Source organism: Petaurus breviceps, unplaced genomic scaffold (genome assembly GCF_028583685.1).
Source record: "Petaurus breviceps papuanus isolate PSGF00001 unplaced genomic scaffold, PetGlider_PUasm1.0 90491, whole genome shotgun sequence".
Lineage (NCBI taxonomy): Eukaryota > Metazoa > Chordata > Mammalia > Diprotodontia > Petauridae > Petaurus > Petaurus breviceps.
In genome coordinates this window covers 2,286,250-2,309,061 of record NW_027187263.1, presented here as the reverse complement: position 1 = coordinate 2,309,061, position 22,812 = coordinate 2,286,250, and the positions used below count along the sequence as shown (strand labels likewise).

The 22,812-nt window shown below is 38.4% G+C and overlaps 1 long non-coding RNA gene across 1 annotated transcript in view; it reads left to right on the top strand.

Moving 5' to 3' along the window:
- Window positions 1–2,487: 2,487 nt before the first annotated feature.
- Window positions 2,488–22,812, top strand: part of LOC138141798 (uncharacterized) — a 295,980-nt gene continuing 275,655 nt past the window's right edge. Inside the window, exon 1 of the long non-coding RNA XR_011163269.1 lies at window positions 2,488–2,676. This is a non-coding gene — a long non-coding RNA (uncharacterized lncRNA). The remainder of the gene's footprint in view (window positions 2,677–22,812) is intronic.

Sequence of the window (22,812 nt, the reverse complement as noted above, 5' to 3'; positions counted from 1 at the left end):
CATTTCTTTTTTTTAAATTCAATTTTGTTTATTTTTTTGTTATAAGTTCCAAAGTATCTTTCTCCCTCCCTTCCCACCTTACACTAGAGAAGGTCATCATTTGACTCAGATTTTTAAATATATATAAAACCATACTATACATGCTTCTATTTATCACTTCTTTCCCTGGAGGTAGATTACATCTTTCACAGGGCTTTTGTAGTTCATTTGTATATTTATAATATTCAGAATAACTTGGTCATTCACAGTTCTTCTTCAAACAATATTGCTGTTAATGTAAACAGTGTTCTCTTGGTTCTTCTCATTTCACTTTTCATTATTTCATGTAAATCTTTTCTTTTTTTCCTCTAAAATCAGTCAGCTCATCATTTGTTTTACTACAGTAGTATTCCATCACAATCATATACTACAACTTGTTTAGCCATTCCCCAACTGACGGGCATTTCCATGTCTTTGCTCACCTTTTCAATGAATTAACTAATTAGTAACCATTTATTACTAAAGTTACCAAGAAATTACTTTAAAATATTGAACCGTTATGAAGGCAATTTAAAGAATTTGTATATAAGGCACACTTAGAATGAAGAATTCCCTTCACTTCTAGGTAGCCCATAGTGATAAATCAAATGATAATAATAGCCAGCATTTATATAGAACTTTAAGGTTTGCAATTTGCGTTACATGTATTATTTCATTTGATCCTCATTACCTGGGGTACTATCATTATCCCAATTTTATAGGTGAGGAAATTGAGGCTGAAAAAGGCTGCATTGCCCAGGGTCATACAAAGAAGTAAGTGTCCTAACTTCCAGTCTAGGACTCTCCACCATGCTAAGTAATTTTGATAACAGATTAGGGTAATAGATAAAGCTAGAAGTACCTTGGAGGTCATGAAATCCAGTCCCTACATATGACTAAGGGATGAGGCAGCTAAGGTCCAGAGAAATTGAATGACTTGTCTAGAACTGCACAAGTAGTATCTGAGGCAGGATTTGAAGCTGGGTCTTTTTGATTTTAAGTTCAGGTCTATCCACTTTTCATGCTCTATCTTAGGCAGAAGACAGCTGTACTATTAGTTGAGTGAGCAGAGTGAATGCAGGGAAAACTTGAATCCTAGAATATCTTTTTTTTTTTTTAGCTCTGTCACTGATGCTACACATTCCACCATTAGAGCTTTATTTCTTTGGGTTAAGGGACTGTTCTGTTTTAAAATGCTGATACCTCTTGGAGGCAATGACATATTCAACTATGAATAGATGCTTTTCTTTTAGTGTGAATTATTTTATCGGTTCCTTTTGAACATGACACCTAGTGAAAGGTTGCTTTTTTATTAGCAGGGAGGAGAGAGGTAGTAAAAGGCACTGGAATTTAGGGGATGTGGGGTGTGGAGGATGCATGAAATATGTAGGAGAGCATCAAAAGAAGAAGAATGAAGGCATTGAAGTGGAATTTTGCTTACTTTAAGCAATCAATTACTCAATCAACAACTTTTGAGTGCCACTGTTTATTCAGGACTATTTTAGAAGCAATGAAATTTTGCATAATTGCCCTACTCTTCAGAGTGAGATGAACTTTGGATATTGAATTGAATGTTGACTCTGGAGTCAAAAGACTTGACTGAAATCCTGCTTTCATCATTTATTACCTGTGTGACCTTGTATAAGCCATGTAATCTCTTGTGGGCCTCAGTTTCTTATCTGTAAAATGAAGAGGTTGGAGCAATTGGCCTCTAAGGAGCTTCCCAGTTCTAACTCTATGATTCTATGAATTAAATCGAAAGTTTCTAGGTAGATGTACTGTATCTACTTCAGTGGTGTGAATGAACATGAAGAGATACAAGTGAGATAAAAGGCTATTTTTCATTTTTTCCCCCTTTAAAACTAGCATGGTAGTCAAACCTGTGCTTAGTGAATTAAAAAAATGCATCTCAAATTTCTTAGTCCTATTTTCATGAAAAATTTTATAGGAAATGTTCTTTCTCTCTCTCTCTTTTTTAAAGCAATCGGCATTAAGCAACTTGCTCAAGTTTACATGGCCAGTTATTTCTGGGTGTGGTGCTAAGTATCTGAGCCCAGATTTGCTCTCCAGGTCATGCCCACTCTGGGGCCAGTGCACTTACTCGCTGAGCCACCTGGCCACCCCCTCTTCTTTCTCTTAAGAAAAAGAAAGTCAGGATTCTGAAGGCAGAGATGAGGAAGTCCAGTCCAGGCATGGATGATAACCTGGGAAAGTTCATGGAGGTTGAAGACAGGGAGTGTAAAGACAATCAATCAATCAGTCAACAAGAATTTATTAAGCTTTTACCCTGGGCCAGGTACTGTGTTTAGTGTTGGGACAGGTTAGTCCTTCAGTGTGGCTGAGATGAAGGATACTAGAGGTAATAGTGAAGGAAGTCTTGGAAAGTAGGCTGGAGGTCAACTTTGGAGGACTTTAAATACTAGGTTAAGTGATTATATTTTTATCCAGAGGTAATAGGGAGCTTGTAGGAAAGTATTTTGAGTGGGTCCAGTGACATGACTAGCCACATACCTTCATAAGAATGTTTTGGCAGCTGTGTGAAGGATAGGATTGCAGCAAAGAGGGAATGGAAACTGGAAGCTAACGAAGAAGTTGTAATAGTTGAAGAAAACTCATATTTCTGAATGTCAAGGGCTTAAAGTTTGAATCAACCGCAAGGTAAATACCAATGCACTTTCTTCCTCAGAAGTACAACCACACCATTTTACTTGTGTAACTTCCTGGAGATAAATGATTTTAAGCAAATCTCCACATTATGTCATGTGTCAAAGTAGAAGTGTTCATAATCGCTTAGCGGAGGAGAGAACGTTTTATGTGACACAGGAGAGAAATAGAAGCCAAACATGTTACAATTTTCTTCTTGTCCATTTATTGTTTTGATTTGTCTCAAATCCCCTTTCCTTGTTATTGTAATAGACTTTCTAATGCCACTCCTCAACAGCTTGAGCAGATCCACAGAAACTTTATATGCATGAATAATATAAGTTGATGTAGCAATATATTTTCTTTGATTTCACATTACACATACAGCACAAATTCCAATAAAATGAGACTAGAGGATATTACAAATTCATTTGGTTGGTATTCAGTTTCTCTGTGAGTAAATAAATATACACGTTTTACATTAAGAATGTGAAGTCCATTACTTACATGCTGCCTCTTCTGCTTTACTCTGTTGTGTTTTTTTTTTTATCATGTTTTATTAACATTCTTGAGAAATCAAACATAAGGTAGGGTGGAAGAAGCATTAAATTGTTGTACTGAAACATAATTTTGGCCACAGTGGTCCTGAAAGTGTTAAGTGTTTGGTGACTGTGTGAGGGAACCATTGTTCTCTAATGCAGGAAATCTTGGCTTGTCAATGAACTGGAAAAAAAACTGATTGAGAAAACAGGTCTTCAGGTTTGTCAGTTAGGAGATCATTGGTAACTTTGGGAAGGGTAGTTGCAGCTGAATGATGAGTTAGGAAATCAGATTACAGAGACATAGACTCAAAATATGTCTTTCCTACATTGGAATATATCATGGAGAACTATTAATTATTTCGTAACTGATTAGTACAAGTGATTCTTTGAAAGAAAACAAAAGTCCTTTGTGTAGGGAATTAGAACTATGTAAAGTAGTACTAGGTTGACTCTCATGGATGAGTTAGAACTTTGAAAGAATCTCTTTATTAATTTTGAGGATCATAATAATTTCTTGAAAAATTTTACTTTACCCTTTGAAAAGTATGATAACAAGAGGAAAAAAAAGACAAGTTTTCCGATATATGTTATAAAGTGCATTTGACTGGCATGAGTTGTGATCCTGTACAGACAATGTGGTATCTGAACTGGATCTTAAAGGAAAGAAAGCATTTCAGCAGGCAAAGACAAGGAAGGAGCTTACTGCAGATATGGAGGATGGGCTTGTGTGAAATCATGGAGGCTATGGTTGGGGGCCCGCTAGAAATCCACTGTCATTGAGCATACTTTGCCAGTCTTTGAGTGGGCATGCTCTGCCTACTTACATGGAAGGAGGTGGTGCAAAATAAGGTTTGAATGGTACTCTGGAAACAGACTGTAGAGGGCCTTAAATACTAGGCTAAGGATTTGTGTTTTATTGTACTAGCAATTGGGAATCACTGAAGGCTTTTAAAGCAGTGGAATAACATGATCAGACCTCTGCATTAAGAAGGCTATTTTGGCAACTGTGAGAAAAATGCATTAGAAGAGATTGGAGGCAGATCAGTTATGAGATTATGACAAAAGTCCAGAGGAAAGTTGGTGAAGAATGTAGGGTTGTAGGACGGAGGGATGATTTGGTCTTTTTTTCATGTCATTTTCATACAATCCTCTTTTCATTTTATATTGTGCCCATGATTTTTTTTTGGAGAAATTAACATTTATCTTTATTTCATACTCATCATTTTACATATGATTTCTTTGAGTTTTGATTCTTTTGTCCAGCACATTAGCTGTTTGTCACCATCGTTCCTTATCTGGAAATCTGATGAGCCTACCTTTGGTATCTGGAATGAATAAATGAGAAAGCATATATTAAGTGATTACTACGTGCATATGTGTGATGATGTCTGTATATAAAGATGAAAGGATTGCCCTGCTTTCCCCCCTGCAAAAAAAAAAGTGTTTAGGGGTGGCTAGGTGGCACAGTGAATAGAACGCTGGCCCTGGAGTCAGGAGGACCTGAATTCAATTCTGGCCTCAGACACTTAACACAAAAACTAGTTATGTGACCTTGGGCAAGTCACTTAACCCCAATTGCCCTACCTTCTCCCCTCCAAAAAGCAAAAAAAAAAAAAAAGATAGAAGGAATGCTAGTGATAGAAAAAGGAGACACTTCCTACTCTCAAGAAATGCATGCTTTAATGACAGAGGGGGTATACAGTGGGTTTGGCTGCAAGGTGACTGGAAAGGCCTAGAGACCCTAAAGATAACCTTGAGGGTGAGACAAGCGGCAGGATGTGTAAAACAAATCCAGCCACCCCTACCTGACTACCATTTTCCCTTAGAGTCTGATGGAGATAGCCCAGAACTTTGAACCTGAGTCACAGTAATGACCTTGTTAAGAAAAGACATAACTATTGACTTTGCTGCTGCACCCTAAGGAACATGGGGCCTTTCCATCTGACTCTGCAAGTGGAACCTTCCGTATGTGCTGCCTCCCCAATCAGAACATGAATTCCTGGAGAGTGGAAACTATTTTTCTTTTTAAACTCATATCCATAGTGCTTGGGCATACTACTTTGCATATGGTAAACACTTTATAAGTGCTTCATTCATTCATTCCTATCAGAAGGGCTGATAGCAAGACCTAGGAGTCCTTAGAATGCTTCAGGATATCCTTCAAGGAAGGGAGTATCTAGGTCATCAGGATACCACCATTGGATAAAAGGTATGAGTCAAGGGACTGCCAGTTACAATAAGGGTAAAGACTAAGTTAAGTGTTAAGAGATAGATGACTGTGGTCACATAGAGGAATTTCAAAGTTCCAGAATTTGGAGAGCAATTCTAAGATATAGTGAGTTTTAAGGTATGACCACATTGGCATGTAGTTGAACTAGAGTAAAAAAGGCTATCCTTGGAATTGAGATAGATGAAAATTTGTATGGATGATTTGTCAGAGGGTTTGGCAATGTGGAAGTCCCTGAAGATGGAATGGGATGGAAAAGAAAACCATGAGCCAGGTTTTAAAGTAATTAAATATACTGAGAATTTTCATTTCATACTTCATACTGCTATCTCTTGTTTATTCATTAATTGTTCACCTGTTTGTAAGTCTGATAGGTAATATGTTCAATGTTCTTCAAATTTTCTTGTAATATCTCTTTATGTCTAGGTCATGTATTGATTTTGACCTTATCTTTGTAAATGGTGTAAGATATTGATCTATACCAATTTCTACCAGACTGCTTTCCGAAATTTTCCCAACAATTAAAAAAAATAATGAATTCTTATCCCCCAAATTTAAGTCTTTACACTTTTCAAATACAAGGTTACAATATTCATTTGCTGAATATTTCAAATACCTGTAACAGGAATAGGAAGCGGGTAGTATAAGATAATTGTATGGAAATTGAAAAAGGAAAGGTTTTATAGTTCAGCAATAGAAGAATTGTTGGGAAATAACAACATAGAGCAAGGAGCATACTTCCTTATTTTGTGAGTTAGGCAGGAAAAGGAGCAGTCTCAAATAGGAAAGGTTGTTAGTAGAGATGGCTTTCCATTATAGCAAGGAAGTGGAAAAAAGGTTGGTTGAAAAATTTGAGGACATAGAGGAATTTATAGACACTAAGGGAAGGGATCCTGAAGGGCACTGTGGAATAGGCTAAATAATGGCTGATCTGGGTATGAATGAGAATACAGAGAAGTAGGAATAATGAATCTAGGACTGAGGGTTAGTGAGGAAGCAGTATAGAGTTCAAACATATAGTATATGTTTGAACATAATATGGTGACACTGTATGATGTAATGGGAATGTAAATTTAAAGATCTTCCCTGCCCCTAGGCTAGAGTGCACCTGGAGCCTGGGGTGGGAGGCTTGTGTTTCAGTAGATACTTCTTGATTGGCCAGTGAGTCAATAAGGTTGTTACATTCTCTGAGCCAGGAGAAGGCTATATAAGCCCTGATGTGTAGCTTTGTTTTGGGGCTCACTTTGAGAAGTGTTCTGTGATTTGATCTGGATTCTGGGAAGCCGTTGTTGAGAAACCCCCCTTGGCTTTGAAAAACCCAGATGTTGATTTGGTATGGATGTAATAGTTGGACAATTTGGAAACTCTCTACTTGATCTGTTTCTGTCTTGATAATTCTGTCTGTATACTCTGAATTTCGGGGTGCTGATCTCTTTCCCCTGAACTAGGTAAATGATACATATTTGACTGATTAAAGTAAGCTTGTTAACCCATTTTGAGTTGCTTTCCTTTAACAAAGCAGATTAAGAACCTGTGGTGGCAGCTACCCTGGGGATGCTGGGGTGCTTGCCTCTACATATGACTACAATTGGGAACCCAGGGTCCTTTACTGGAGGATTTAGGGAGTTTGTCTGATCCAGAGACCCAAATAGAATTTGAGATCTCGGAGTTTTGGTGTTTGCCTCTAGGGAGCTTCTTCCTTATGTATCTTTTTATTCTTATTGAGAAAGGTGGATTTCTGGATTCGGGAAGCTGGGTTTCTGTTTTAGGGAAGCTAAAAAAGGCTTTCTCTTCTCACGGTGATGCTACTTTTCCAGGTACCCTTTTGCCTTTGGTTCAGTTTCCCTGATTTTTGTCTTGCCACTGGACTTTGATGCCTCAGGAACAGAGAATGAGGCTGACAGTTTCGCCCAACTCTGCCTCACTTAAATTCAATTCATGGGCAAGTTAAGACATTGACTGATGATGTCATTGGTCCTCTTCAAAAATGAAGAATGATCAAGAATAACAAGGTCCAAAAAGGTATTGCCCTTGAGGCTATTTTGTGAGCTTATACTTTGGTTCCTGAATGAAAAAATCTGGACTTCTCAGTCCTGGTTGGGGCACCTGGGAAGTGCGGTAGCCTACAGGCGACTTACCCACTAGCTTCAATTCCCTCTTAACTATACAGGGTGTCCCCAAAGCCATTAAAGCTTAAAAGAGCACTCAGACTTTTGGGACACTCTGTATTTGTTCAATACTTTCCAGTTTGAAAATTTTCTCCTTGATAGATAAGATGAAAGCAAAATGGAAGCTGAGTACTGCTTTGTTCTCTCTGTCAGTGGTGAACATTACATTCCCTGTCTTGAGCAGTGGGGCATATCCCTTTATTGTTCATCTTCTTGTTCTGAACACAGTCTTTAAAAAATTTTTTTTTCAATAGAAGAGAGCAGAAGGAAGTTCGGAAGACAACACAGATAAGCAGACTGACTTGGTATATTTAATATATACTTCTGTAAAAATAACCTATGTGTATAAAAAACTCATAGTTTTATTTCTAATGCTCTTTTTCTGAAAATGTCCTTTCTGCTGAAATGTTTCAGTCCACAATAAGAGAGGAAATTTAGTTAGAATAGAAAGACTGGTTTTTGTTGTCTTGAGCATCTTTTTCAGCCTCCCTCATTTCTTCTTGGACTTGAAGCCTTCCTGTCATATAAATTCACATCCCTATTTTGTATTCATTTGTTGTTATGTACTCCTCCCTCCATCTTTTGTAGATGTCCTTTTTAAGCTCTGAGTTGGTCTGAGAGTTCACATCGATTTCTTTGGATTTCCACTTTTCTTTCTTGTTGGAATGCACTGTGGTTGTAGTGTCAGAATTTTGTCTTTTGTGGCTTTCTTTTTTCTCTCTTGAGCTATCTTCCTTTTTAGAGTTTCTGGCCATAGGATCATCTTATCTTATTTCTAAACTCTTTGAAATCCACTTACCTGAATCCTAAGATACACATGAAGCTGTGATTAGCATTCTCTTCTTTCGATTTTAGGGAAACAGTGGAAATATTGACGCTCAGGTCAGAGGAGCTGGGCTTGAATCTTGCCTCTAATGTTAACTACCCATAGAACCTTAGGTAAGCTACTTATCATCCCAAGGCCTCAGTTTCCTCATCTATAAAATGAAGCAATTGAAATTAGTTGGTTTCTAGGTATTGGGTTCAAATTCCATCTCCAATGATTACTGATGAGGTACAGGTTCTGGGAACGATACTTGAATCTTCCCATTTTATGGGGCAGTTGTCTGAGGCCATAAGCATTTCATTATAGCTCTTCCAAGTCTCTGTTGCTAGCCTAGCCCTCCATTGTCCAGCTACCTTCTGCCCTTGATCCTTCCAAAATATCTATGCCCAAATCTGTTGCCCTTAAAGTAGCCTAGCCCTCCATTGTCTGGCATCTCCAGATAGCCTCCAGCTATTTCCTACCTTTAATCCCATTACTGGAGTCTGACCTCATTTGACTCCTCCAGAAGATCCTCCTCAAACTCCTCCTCTAGACCACCCCAAGATTCCTCCCACAATCTTTCTTACCTTCATGGTAAGGAATCAGCTAGGGTAGATTCGCTCTGTGCCAGATTATTCTGGCTCTCTTGTCCAATACAAGCGTCACAGATACCAAGACTCCTTAAGAGTCTACCGATTATGCTGAATCTCTAAAAAACTTTGCTTTTCTTTGGCTGAGAGAAGACTTCAGTCAAATTCATTTGGCAGGACCTGGTGTGCTGGTCTCTTGGGATCTCGTGCACCCCTAAACCTTAAACCTCAACATTTTGTGGTTCCCTGACCACATTGAACCCCGGTCTGAAGGGTGGGAGGATAGCTGGACAATGGAGGGATAGGCTAGTAACAGATTTGCTACAGTGAAAGGCTTATGGCCTCAGGTAAATGCCTCATCAAATGGGAAGATTCAAGGAGAGTTCAAGGGGATTCCCTGACCTCAACAATTACTATGTGAACTTGGGTGAGTGACAGCTTCCCCAAGCCTCAGTTTCCTAATTTTGTAAATTAAGGGAGTTGGACTAGATGACTTCTGAGGTCTCATTCAGTTAGAGATTTGTAATCTTATTGAAGAGGTTAGGTTTAGGGGTACACAAGATCCCAAAATACCAACATGCTGGGTCCTGCCTAATGAATTCGACTCAAGTTTTGTCTCAGCCAAAGAAAACCAAAGTTTCTTAAAAGTTTGCTTGTATTGCACACAGAGTAAGTCTGTGCTAGAAAATGCTATGACTCTCTCACACCACATGGTGTGAGATGGGGTCTTATATACAGAAGGTTGTGGGAGGAATCCAGGGGTGGTCTAGAGGAAGAGTTTGGGGAGGGTCTTCAGGAGGAGTTAATGAGGTCAATGAGTAATTAAGGGTGGGAAGTTGCTGGAGACTACAGACGGTGGTGGGCTAGGCCAGTTCAAGGGTGGATTGATATTTTGATAGGCTCAAGGGTAAGAAGTAGATTGACAAGAGGGCTAGGCTAGTAACAGAGGTCTGGGCCCAGCCACCATGTAAGGTTTATGGCCTCATGCAAATGCCTCATCAAATGGGACAATTCAGAGTTCAAGGGGGTTCCCAGAGTCTTCACCTCATCATTATTATGAGCTTTAAGATAAAATTTTCACTTTCTCCCAAGGTCCTCATCATTTCCATTTCAATTGTTCTTCATTGGTTAGAATCAAGTACACGATAGCACAAACTCTTATTATCTCTCTACCCTGAGAGAAATAAAATTGCTCAGTAAAACAAATTAAGAAGACAGCAAAATGAGACTTCTAGAAGATGTACAGAGGCTTGGAGTCCCATCTATATCTTGCTTCTGTTCAAATTTGTGATGTGTAGTAGCAAAGTCATATTCATAGCTTTTATTTTCTTTCCCAAATGCTTTCCTCTCTATTTCCATTTTTTTGATTCATGGATTACCATACAGGTATTTAAATTTTTGACAAATAGCATTATTCCTCAACTGTTCTGAATACCGTAAAGAACAAGGTAAATGTTAAGAGATAGAAAGATAGAAGATTGTGGTCACATAGTGGAATTTCAGAGTTCCATAACTTGTAGGGCAATTCTGAGATAATAGTGAAGTTTAAGGTATCAACCACTGCAGTGATTGGGAGTGTAAGAAAAGAGCCCACTACCTTACTCTCCACTTATAGGTTGAATGTGTTCCTGGAAATAGCGGTCTGAGTAGGGACTCTTCATTTTGTGGTGAGACATTTAAAAAGGTCGAGAGATATAATTTCTGGGTAATTAGTAATTTTATTAACAATGCTAACATTTTTAATAAAAGAAGTCAGGGGCACTCTAGAATGCCAAAGACAGTCATGATGGTCAGCTCCTGGCTTATATGCCCTTAGAAAAGTGAGTGTTCCAGTGGGTGGCAATCAACTCTGATTGGTTAATAAGTAATGAGAGAGGATGAATGTTGTAATGAAGGGCTGGACCTGTTCTAATGCTCTTTGATTAAGTCATTTACTTCCAAATTACCCTGGCTTTTAATCTATTTTAAAATTTTTTTTATTTTTTATTTTTTAAGGTTTTTTTTTTTTGCTTTTTGGAGGGCAATTGGGGTTGTGACTTGTCCAAGGTCACATGGCTAGTTCTCATGTTAAGTGTCTGAAGCTGGATTTGAACTCAGGTCTTCCTGACTCCAGCGCCAGTGCTGCATTCACTGATCCACCTACCTACCCACTGGCCTGCAATCTAATGAAGAATTTATCTCCACCCAAACCTGAGTAGAACAATGGGCAGGAATTCACCTTAGATTAAATACTTTATAGGTTTGAGGTGCCTCTGACCAAGATTGAGGAGAAAGTTAGTTCAACCTTCAGAGACTGAACTTTTAAAATGAGGACTTTAGGGGTGGCCAGGTGGCACAGTAAGTAAGAGTGCTGGCCCCAGAGTCAGGAGACCTGGGATCGGTTCTGGCCTCAGATACTCGGCACCCACACAAAAATAACTGGTCGTGTAACCTTGAGCAAGTTACTTAACCCTGATTGCTTAAAAAAAAAAATAAAATGAGGACTTTGGAAAAAGGGGGAACTCTGTCTCTCTCCAAATCATTGGCTGTTAATAATCATTTCTCTCACTGGGATATTATGACAGTCATTTATAAGTCTATCCTGGATGGTGATGAAAAATATTGAAGCAGTTTACTTTTGGTAAAAACATTTGAATGCTTCATTTTTGAGACACTAAAGGGAATGATTTATGGAAAGAAAGTAATTTTAGAAAAACTTCCTAATCCATACTGTGCTGTGGAAGGACAAAAATATCTAAATTCTTTGGGGTCTACCATTTAGCTTTCAATAGTCAAAAGGCAGAACCATTTGGTGATTCCCAGGAGGTCCTGGAATTCAAAGGGCACAGAGAAAAGGATTAGTTACCAGGTAAGGAATTCTGGTGATTACAAACTCTGTGGCCTAGTAAAGCCTATTCTCTTCTGTAGTGTACCTATGTACTTGAAATCTGGAAGCACTATTATAAACCGAATTGGCTATAACTTTAATACTCTCTCCAAAGACTGATTCCTGTTTATTCTATAATGAAGGTGATTCTTTAACTTAAAATATCTCTTGGGGGGTGGCTAGATGGCAGAGTGAATAGAGCACCGGCCCTGAAGTCAGGAGGACCTGAATTCAAATCTGGCCTCAGACACTTAACACAAAAACTAGCCATGTGACCTTGGGTAAGGTCACTTAACCCCAAATGCTCTCCAAAAAGCAAAAAAAAAATTTTTTTAAAAATATCTCTTGGTTTTACCCAGTATCTTCTCTTGAATATTTCTTGCACTGATATTAATTTAGTTATTTTGGGAAAGGGTTTCAATGAATGTTTTGTAATTTTGCTTTTGTTATAGGACTAAAATCAATGGAAAGAAACTGAATAGAAACTATGGAAAATATTTATGGCTTTTTTTTGGTAGGTTGCACTGATGCATGATTTATTATGTCCCTAATTTCCCCTAAAGTTTTTAGTTTCTAAAGGAAAGTTATCGTTTCTATTTTATACTCTTCATCTTTGGTTGTCCAAAATGGATGCACCTGGTCTGTGATGTTTGGCTAAAGAAAAATTATTTTTTCAGTTCAAGGTGACAATTTAATTTATTTTATTATGAACTCTATCAGATTTCCCAGGCAGTGTATTTTTGTGTGTGTGGATTTAATGTTCTCCATTGACTGCCAGTGCAGGGTTCGATAGCTAATTTATTCCCTTTGATAGGTAACATATCCACAGCCTTTGGGGTTTGGACTGAAAGGGTCCTTTCAAGAAAGGATGATGTGGGATGACTTTTTAAGAGAAGATAGATTCTTATAGACAGGATTTTATTGTAAGCATCAATTAGATTGAGAAGTGTTATTTTAAAAAAAGATAATTTGCATAGCTACAGGGGACAAGGGCAAAAATTATTCTGAAGTTCCTTTTCTGGCTTTTTCATCAGCTTTCTCAGGGGTGCAGGGAAGTAGAATTCCTTCTTCTTGAAGGGAATGAGAGAAAGTGGCCATGTTGTGACTGGATTTAATTTAAGGACATCTGAAAGAGAAGCAGGAAGTTTTCTGGAAAGGAGGGAACAAATTTAGTGACACCCAAAATCCTACAAAACAATGTTCAGATTTGGAATGTAAATTCATTGCAAGTAGAGATTATTTCATTTTTTTGTGTTTCTATCCCCAGTGCTTAGCACAGGGTTGGATACACAGTAGGCTCTTAAATTCTTATTGATTGAATAATTGATTGGGAACACAGGTTTAGAATGGGAAGTAATTTTTAGAGATCATCTAGTGATAATTGCAGATGTAAAGCCCTGCCCATCCCTAGTCCCATCCAGGTATATTGAGGCCATTGCTTCCCTAGATACCATTACTTACCTACTCTTTCTGCCAATTGATTCAGACTTGTTTTTGTTTTGTTTCTCCCCTTCCTCCCTCACCTCTGGCTCTTTCCTTTCCATTACTTCCTAAACAATGCTTGCAGTGTTTGGAAGTGTTAGAAAAGACTTTAGTGCCTCTTACCCTCTGCTTACAGGTTTAATGTGTTTCTGTAAATAGATGTCTGAATGGGGACCCCTTGCAAATTTTTTTTTTTATTGAAATCCTGGATTCTAGCTGCTAGCAGCTTCAAATTCTACTCAGAGGATTCTTAGAAGACTTAAAGCTGGATAGGACCTTATCCTCAAATTCCTCATTTAATTGACTTAGAAATGGCATCTCATGGAAGTTAAGAGACTTGTTAAAAGTCACACAGGCAGTAAGTGGCAGAACCCATTTTTTAACCCAGGTTCTCTGATAAGAAATCTGTCTTTGTCCCCACTTTGCCATCTATTCATTGTTTTGAAGTCAATATATTAAGAAAGAAATTATGCTGTAAAACTGCAGAAAGAATCCTATGTTAGAACTAGAAAAGACTCTGAAATCTTTCTAGACTGACCTCATTTTATAGATGAGAAAGGTCCAAAGGGTGAATTGACTTGTCCATGGTCATTCACTCCTGAAATTTTGGGGTTTGGATATGATCCTGTCATTTGTTTTAAAGTTTAACACTTTTTCTACTGCATCAAGAGACATCATGAGATGTAAACCATAAGTTTACTCTCCTCTCCCAAACCCAATAATAATAATAGAAAAGCTATACGAGAGCATATTTCATTTTCATTTATTATATTTTCAGATTTCTTTTATTCTTTGTACATGTAAGCAGCGGGTATGTGCCAATTCACACAGTAGACTTAATTTATCTTTTTCAAGTTTCTCTGAGAAGAAGCTTGTTTTGTTTGGGTCAACTTTACCTATTTCAAAGATGTCTGGTGTGCATCTAGTGGGACATAAGTAATAATGATAAGAAATAAATAGAGGAATTAAGTATTTATGTATAATACTATACAACTTCATTTGGTGGATCATCTTTCATGCCAACAATCTCCCTAAACAGTTTATACTCAATAAAGAGTTTCAGAGATAAGTAATAAATAATAGTAGAGAGAGACAAGAATTGAGATAAATAAGTTGGTGGGGGGGGGGGGGGGAATGAGGACAGGGTGATTTCCCACTAAAAGCTGAAAAGAAATGAGTTTTTAGGTGAGGAGGCACAGGAGAGATGCCATGATGGACAGAGCCTGCAAGAGAGACAGCCCTCATACCCAGTTTTCTTAGTTAAGAGCTTAGGGAGTGAAAACACATAACTGAATTTCCAGCTCTGTAAAATGAGAAAATTGGATTATATGATGTTTAAAGTCCCTTTTAACTAGAACAATTTAAGGTTCTATGTCTTTTTTGCTGGGCCTTTGGACTATAGGTTTCAGTAGATAACAAAGGAGAAGAGTAAAGAAAGGGAAATGAGAAGATATACGTGAGTTAATTGACCAAATATAGATCTATTCTAGGATACTTAGCTCTAGGGGTTTGTCTTCTGTTGCGTCGTGTCTGGATTTCACAGAATATCCTGGTTAAAGTTAGAGGGAGATATCCCAGTCTTTTTTCAGTTTGAGATTTATGCATAGTTTTTTGTTTTTCAAAATCCCAACATCAACAACAAAAAATGCAAATATTACATAAGAAAAATCCTACAGTCAACTTAGAAATCTTTATGCCTTATATAAGGAAGAAGAAAGTTTGTTCTAATGAAAGCATTTTGACAATTATTTTAAGGTTTCAAGGAAGTAAAAATTTTAAATTAGCTTCCCTCTTCTATCCCCTAAAAATTCTGTTTGGACTTGTATTCTATTGTAGAGAGCATGAATGATATTAACTATCATAATCTTATTTTTAAACCATGCCATACTTAAATATCTACTAAAATGTGAATGGCAATATTTTCAGGTCATTATATATTTGAAGATGATATAATTAAGTATCCAATATAATTCTACTTGCTAATGTCAAAGTTTATCGTTTGTGGTAATTCCATTGTACAATGAGAAGCAAATAAGTGCTAGGGCCAAGCAAAATTAGAACCATAAATCAGATCAGACATTTATTTATTTATTTAACCGAACCGACCAGTTCAATAAATCACTCTGCACAGCCTACATATGATTCTTAGTGACTTTCTTGTATCAATGTCTGCAGATGGTGGATTCTAGGACACATTAAAATAAAAAGGTTTCTAGTACATATAAAGCCAATTCTTTTTATTAAAGCTTCTATTCCCTGGAATGAAGTGATGGAAACTCAGGCCTGGTAAACAGCCTCTCACAGAAGGTAGACTGTGAACTGAGTCTTGACAGAGGACAGGGAAGCCAGAAGGGGGAGGTGAGAGGAACATGCTAGACACGACGGGCACCCAGTGGAAAGGGACAGCTATAGAAGGTGGTGTGTCATATTTGAGGAACAACAAGAAAGTCAATGTTGCTGATTTTAGGGTTTGTGGAAAAGAGAAGAGTGTAAGACTGGATGGTAGGAAGAGGCCAGTGGCCAAAGAGCTTTAAATATCAAACAGAGAACTTTGTATTTGATTCTGGAGTTAATAGAGAGTCAATGGAGTTTATTAAGTGGGATGCTGGAATGGTTAGACCCACCCTTTAGGGAAATAATTTTGGCAGCCATGTGGAGAATGGACTGGAATGGGGAGAGAGTTGAGGTGAAATGATCAATTAGAAGGCTATTGCAATAGTCCCTTCAAGAGATAATGAGGTCTTGAGCTAGGGTGATGGTTGTTGGGGTGGTGAGTAGGGGATGTCTCTAGATGAGACATTATGAATGCAAAACAGATTAGATAGGTGGAGAGAGGAGCGCCACTGAGATTAGACGTGGATAACTAGGAGGCAGTTGTTTGTGGGAAGATAATGAGTTTTTTTGGTCATATTGACTTTGATATGTCACAGGATATCTAGTATGAGAGGTTCAAGAGTCTGGTGGTGATACAGCTTGGTGGAGCTTATCAGGGATAGATATATATTAGTCAGTCAGTCAATAATCATTTATTATGTGCCTTCTATGTACCAGGAACTGTGCTAAGCACTGGGAATACAAAGGAGGCAAAAGATAGTCCCTGCCTTTCAATCTGATGATGGAGACAACAAGCAAATAAATAGGTACAAGCAAGTTATGTATAGGATAAATAGGAAATAATTAAAAGAGGAAAGGCATTAGAATCGAGGGGTTGGAAAGGTTTCCTGAAGAAGATGGGGTAGCGCTACCAGTCAGTAAGAATAGAAGAGGAAAAACATTCCTGGCAGGGGGGACAGTCAGAGAAAATTCCTGGAATCTAGACATGGAGCGCCTTGTTCTACAGAACAGAAAGGATGCTAGTGTCACTGGATTGAAGTTGTGGGGAGAAAGGTGTTAGAAAAATGTGAAGGTCGGAGGGGGCTAGGTTATGAAGGACTTTGAATATCAAATAGAGCATTTTGTATTTGATCTTGATGGTGATAGGAAGCCATTAGAGTTTATTCAGTTGGTGTGTGTGTGTGTGTGTGTGTGTGTGAGACATACTTGGACCAGCACTTTAGGATAATCACTTTGGTGGCTGAATGGGGATGGATTGGAGTGGGGAGAGACTTGAGGCAGCCAGATAGCAGGCTGTTGAAATAGTCTAGGCATGAGATAATGAAAGCCTGCACCAGAGTGGTGGTAGTATTGGAGGAGGAAAGAAAATGTATTTGAGAAATGTTGCAAAGGTGAAATCTCAACAGGCCTTGGCAACAGACTGGATAAGAGGGGTGTGAAAGATGGTGACAAGTAGAGGGTGATGCCCAGGTTGAGAGCCTGAGGCACTGGGAGGATGTATATCTGGGACTCATCTGCATAGAGATTATAATTAAATCCATGGAGAAAATGAAATCAGCAAGTTCGAGGAAAAGTTCCAGAACATATCAACAAATATTTTTGTCTTCTGAGGAAGAGCAATACCCTCATTAATCAAATTAAAGGGGGTGGGGAGGAACTAGAAGAGGTAAAGCATCAGCACAGCTGTCCAAATACCTGATTTAGCAGTGCTGTTGATGCACATCAGCAAGGAATGACTGCCACTCTGGGGCTCAGGTTATGTAGGTGTCCCATACAACCTTTGTGGCTGGCGTTTTTATAATTGAGGACAACATTGTTAGGAAGTTCGCTAGGGGAACCAGTTCCGCACTGTAACTCCCATGCAATGCATGTTGCCAGCTTGAGAGAAATTTAAAAAGTGGGCACCCGAGCACACACACGCACACACACAAACACAAAAACACACATAGAAAAGAAAATTCACTAGGAAGCTAATTGTCAGAAACACCAATATGACTGGTAGAGTGGGAAATCTGGACAACATCGGAGTTTAAGAAATTTATGGACTTTGGACACGGGGAGATTTAGGTATTAGTGATCTTTAGGCACAGCAGATTTGGTATGCTATTAGCTAACAGCAAACAAAGTTTACAAACTATAGGGAAATGATTTTCAATTCTTGGGGAAATTTGAGAGCAGATCACTAAATAGATAATGCATAAAAATCTAGAAAGGGAAGTGGTGATTATGGTAAAGCAAACAAAACTTCAAGAACAGGTTATGACAGACTAAACTTGTTTCCTTTTTTTTTTTTTTTTGGACAAGATTTCTAAACTGATAGAATTCCCTCATAAGTCAGAGAGTAGAGATTCTCTCTAGTACTTTCACCTTCTCCAGCAATAAAACCATATTTTATAGTTTTATTTTATATAGCAATAAAACTACATTTATAATTCACCCAGTTTTTAATTTCCCCTAGAAAAAATTCAAGCAGAGAGGGTTCCAACTACAAAGAGTGACTCCTTCAAACAACCATTCCCACAATAGTGGTTGTCAACAGTTAGCTGACTAGCAATGAAATTCTTCACCCAGGAGGTTCCAAGGGCCATGGCTTTGACCTCTATGTGAAGATACAATCAAAGACCCAAAGAAAAGTTTACCATCCTGTTATTCAGACAAGGCAATCAGAGAACTTTCTTGATCCCTGTATTATCTCACCAGTTAAATATTTATTGTCTTCATCAATCAAACCAGGGTGACTTTGGATATGTTTATTTTTTCATTCTCAATTCTAGATAGCTCTTTGGGACCAGGAAAGGCTCTACAGGGTTGAACATACCAACTAGTGAAGCAGCTGTTCTTTTCTTGAATGCCTACTCCAGTATTTTGTACAGAGAAGTCCTTAGCAATGTCCATGACTCACAGTTTCTAGACTCTTCACAAATCAACAATCTTATGCAAGGGCTCAAAACTCCCACAGCTATACAAAAATCCTGCTAGGTTCATGGTGGCCTTGGTGCTTGTAAGTGTTTAGTCCTAGTCTCTAAAAAGTAAAATAACACAAACATATGTGAGAAAAGACCCGCCCCCCCCAGCTTCTTTTCAAAAATCCAAAGCAGTCAGGGTTGTTAGAGCATCAAACGACCTCCTGCTTATTCACCTAAAGTTCAAGGAAGTCTGACTATCTCTTTAGCTGTCTTGATTCATGTGTTATTAGGGCAAATTCTTTGTCTTTCTATGTCTTCACTTAAAAAATTGATGTTTTTTTTTCTAAAAACATATCATAGTCATTTGCCAATATGCTTTTCCAATGTATCACATATGTTGTTGTTAACAAAGAAAAGCAATTGACCAAGTTTGATTGACCAAACAACCAATTCTAGAAAGGTATGCTACCTTTCATACCTAGAATCTCCCATATCTCCAGTGGGATGAAAGATGTGCTGTAGAAGACTGTGTTTCTTGAGAATTAAGTAAAATTAAAAAAAAATTCATCTCTTTTATTTTAACAAAATATATAACCAATTTGCCTCCAAACTTGGATTCTCCATATACGCAGAAAGTGTATAAGCAGAAAATGGCACTCTGACCTTCATTTTAAGAAATCAGTATGGTTTCCAAGTTTTCTTGAGATTTCTTAATATCACTATAACTTTTTCTCTCTGGTTCTGGCATCAGCCTTAAAATGACCCAGAGGCAAAACTCCTCCATTGGTGACTCCAACAAATCTAATTCATGACCTCTATCTTTTCTGTTCCCCTCTCCCCCCACTATTCTTATGAAAACACAGCACATTTAAGTATGCTCAAAGCATTAGAATGGTGCTACTGGCTATAATTAAAGTTCTGTCAGCCTTTCCATTATGACTCCCTCTTTTCAAGGTTAATATCTCAGCAATTTTTAATCCCATTGGGCTAAACTTGGTAGAGAAAGTTGTCAACATGAATGCATTTTTTCCTTTACTCCTAAATACCATAAATCCATTAAATTCCTTTTCTCAATATTTTGTTGGTATGAGGAAGTAGATTTTAGGTAGCATGGGTTGACCAAAAAGTAAAAAAAAAAAATGACCGGAACTGACAAGATGGATGAAATGTATTAAGAATTAGGCAGTGTTTAGGAGAAAAAAAAAAGACTTATGCAGCAATCTGACCAGACATTTTTACTCAGAGATTTTCAACCAAGTTCCACTTATAACCATAAGATGCTTCAAACCATGTTAGCTTCACTGCCAGGAAACATGTTTGTTCTCTTAGTTTAATATTTGTTGGTGGGGGAATTATGGGAAAAACTTGGTCAAGTCTCAATATTATGAGATATTAAATATTTCATAGAAGCATAGACTCTTAGAAAGTCAATGAGGGAGGTGGAGTCAAGATGGAGGAGTAGAAGCAGGACCTGCACTGGGCTCCACTTCCACCTTCCCCAATCCATGTAAAAGGAGACTCTAAACAAACTTTGGAGCTGCAGAACCCACAAAATGACATAGAGAAGCTAACCTCTTGCTGAAGACAGCTCAGAAGGCTGGCAGGAATCAGCCAGTGCAGTGCTCTGGGAACTGAGCCCAGCCCCATGCCAAGGCTTTAGCCCCAGGGCAGGCTTGACCAGCCCCCAGTGGGAGGGACCCCAGATCAGCAGCAGCTGTGGCCATTTCCAGATTTGTCAACACACAGATGCGAAGGACAAAGTGAGAGGTCAGTGCAGTCTGGACTTTGGAACCAGTAAGTGGGAGTGTGTGGCTTTTGCCCCTGGGGCGAAAAGCCACTGAGATGCCTGGCACAGCCAGCCGTAGCTTCAACTCCTGGCCTGCAGAGTGTAGGGGGACCAAGAACCAGTCTGAGGGGTAATCGCTCTTGCTTTAACCTTCTTGGATCTGGATTGCAGTCTAGGGTGGAGGTTCTGGGGTGTGTGTCCAGTCTGCCAGAGCGTGTGGAAACCTTGGAGAGGGCACCCATCTAATACCTCCAGCAGCTGAGAAAACCCCAGCATTTGGGACAAAAGCTCCCTTGTCTGGTGGCAGAGTCCTACTGTGGCAAAAAGCCCAGGGGTCAAGTGACTGAGAGGCGACATGACCAGGCAAAGGAAACAAAGCAAACAGAAGATTCCAACATTAGACTCCTATTTTGGGGACAAAAAGGAGCAAAGCATGGAACAGGAGGAAGACAGTGAAGTCAGAACTCCTGCACCAAAAGCTTCAAAGGAAAATACGAGCTGGTTACAGGCCATAGAGGACCTTAAGAAGCAGATAAGAGAAATGGAGGAAAAATTGGGAAGAGAAATAAGAATGATGCAAGAAAATTATGAAATGAGTCAACAGCCTGACTGAGGAAAATACTACCTTAAAAAATAGACTAACTCAAATGGCAAAAGAGGCTCAAAAAGGCAATGAGGAGAAGAACTCCTTAAAAAGCCAAATTTTCCAGACGGAAAAAGAATCTCAAAAGCTCACTGAGGAGAATCATTGCTTCAGAATTAGATTGGAGCAAATGGAACTAATGACTTTATGAGAAATCAAGATGCTATTAAACAAATGAAAGAATAGAAGGCAATGTGAAATATCTCATGGGAAAAACCACTGACCTGGAAAATAGATCCAGGAGAGATAATTTAAAAATTATTGGACTACCTGAAAGCCATGATCAAAGTAAGAACCTAGAAATCATCCTCCGGGAAGTTCTCAAAGAAAACTGCCCTGATGTTTTAGAACCAGAGGGCAAAATAGAGGTTGAAAGAATCCACCGATTACCTCCTGAAAAAGATCCCCAAAACAAAACTCCTAGGAATATTATAGCCAGGTTCCAGAATTCCAAGATTAAGGAGAGAATATTACAAGCAGCTAGGAAGAAACAATTTGAATATTGTGGAAACACAATCAGGATAACCCAGGATCTGGAAGCTTCTACACTGAGGGATCGAAGGGCTTGGAATATGGTATTCTGGAGGTCAAAGGAGCTGGGGATTAAAATCAAGAGTCACCTACCCAGCAAAACTGAGTATCATGTTTCAGGAGAAAACATGGTCATTCAGTGGAATAGAGGACTTTCAAGCATTCTTGCTGAAAAAACCAGAGTTGAATAGAAAATTTGACATTCAGATACAAGAAGCAAGAAAAGCATGAGAAGGTAAACAGGGAAAAGAAATCATAAGGAACTTATCAAAGGTGAACTATTAACATTCCTACATGGAAAAACAATAATTGTAACTTATGAAACTTTTCTCAGTAGTTGAAGGGAATAGAAATATATATATATATATATGTATATATATATATGTATATATATATACACACACACACACACACACATATATATGTCTATATATGAGGGTATATGGGCATATGAATGAATACATATGTGAATGTGTGTATATATGTTTACAGGTATACATAGATAGAGGGCACAGGACCAATTTAACAGGAAGGGATGATACTTAAAAGGTGAAATTAAGAGGTGAGAGAGGAATATAATGAGAGGAGATGGGGAGAGACAGAATGGGGTAAACTATCTCATATAGAAGAGGCAAGGGAAAATGGTTACAATGGAGGGGAAGAATAGGAAGGCAAAAGGGAATGGGTCAACCTTATTCCCATTGAATTTGGCTTGAGGAGGGAATGAAATACACACTAAATAGAGTATGTCACCCTCCAGGAGAGTAGGGTGGGAAGGGGATGAGGGGGGGATGAAGGAAGGGAGGGCAGGCTGGGGGGGAGGGAAGTTGGGAGCACCCACTTTTGAAAAGGAATGGGATCAAAGTAGAGAATAGAACAAGTGGGAGGTGGGATGGGAGGGAGGGAAAATATAGTCATTTTTTTTACAATATATCTACTATGTTATTGTTTTGCATTAGTCACACATGTACAACCTATACTGAACTGCTTATCTTCCCAGTAAGGGTGGGTGACAAGGGAGTAAGGGAATGCATCTGGAATTCAAAGTTTTAAAATCAAATACTCAAACATAAATATATATATATTACATATATATATGCTATTATTAATACTATTTTACATGTAATTGGGAAATAAGATATACAGGTACTGGGGCATAGAGATCTACTGGAAAAGTCAAAACGGGTATGGAAGAAAATATGGGAGAGAGCAGATTGGAGGAGGGGATATCCTGTGGGAGTGCTATTTTGGGGCAGTGGATAGGGGGAAAA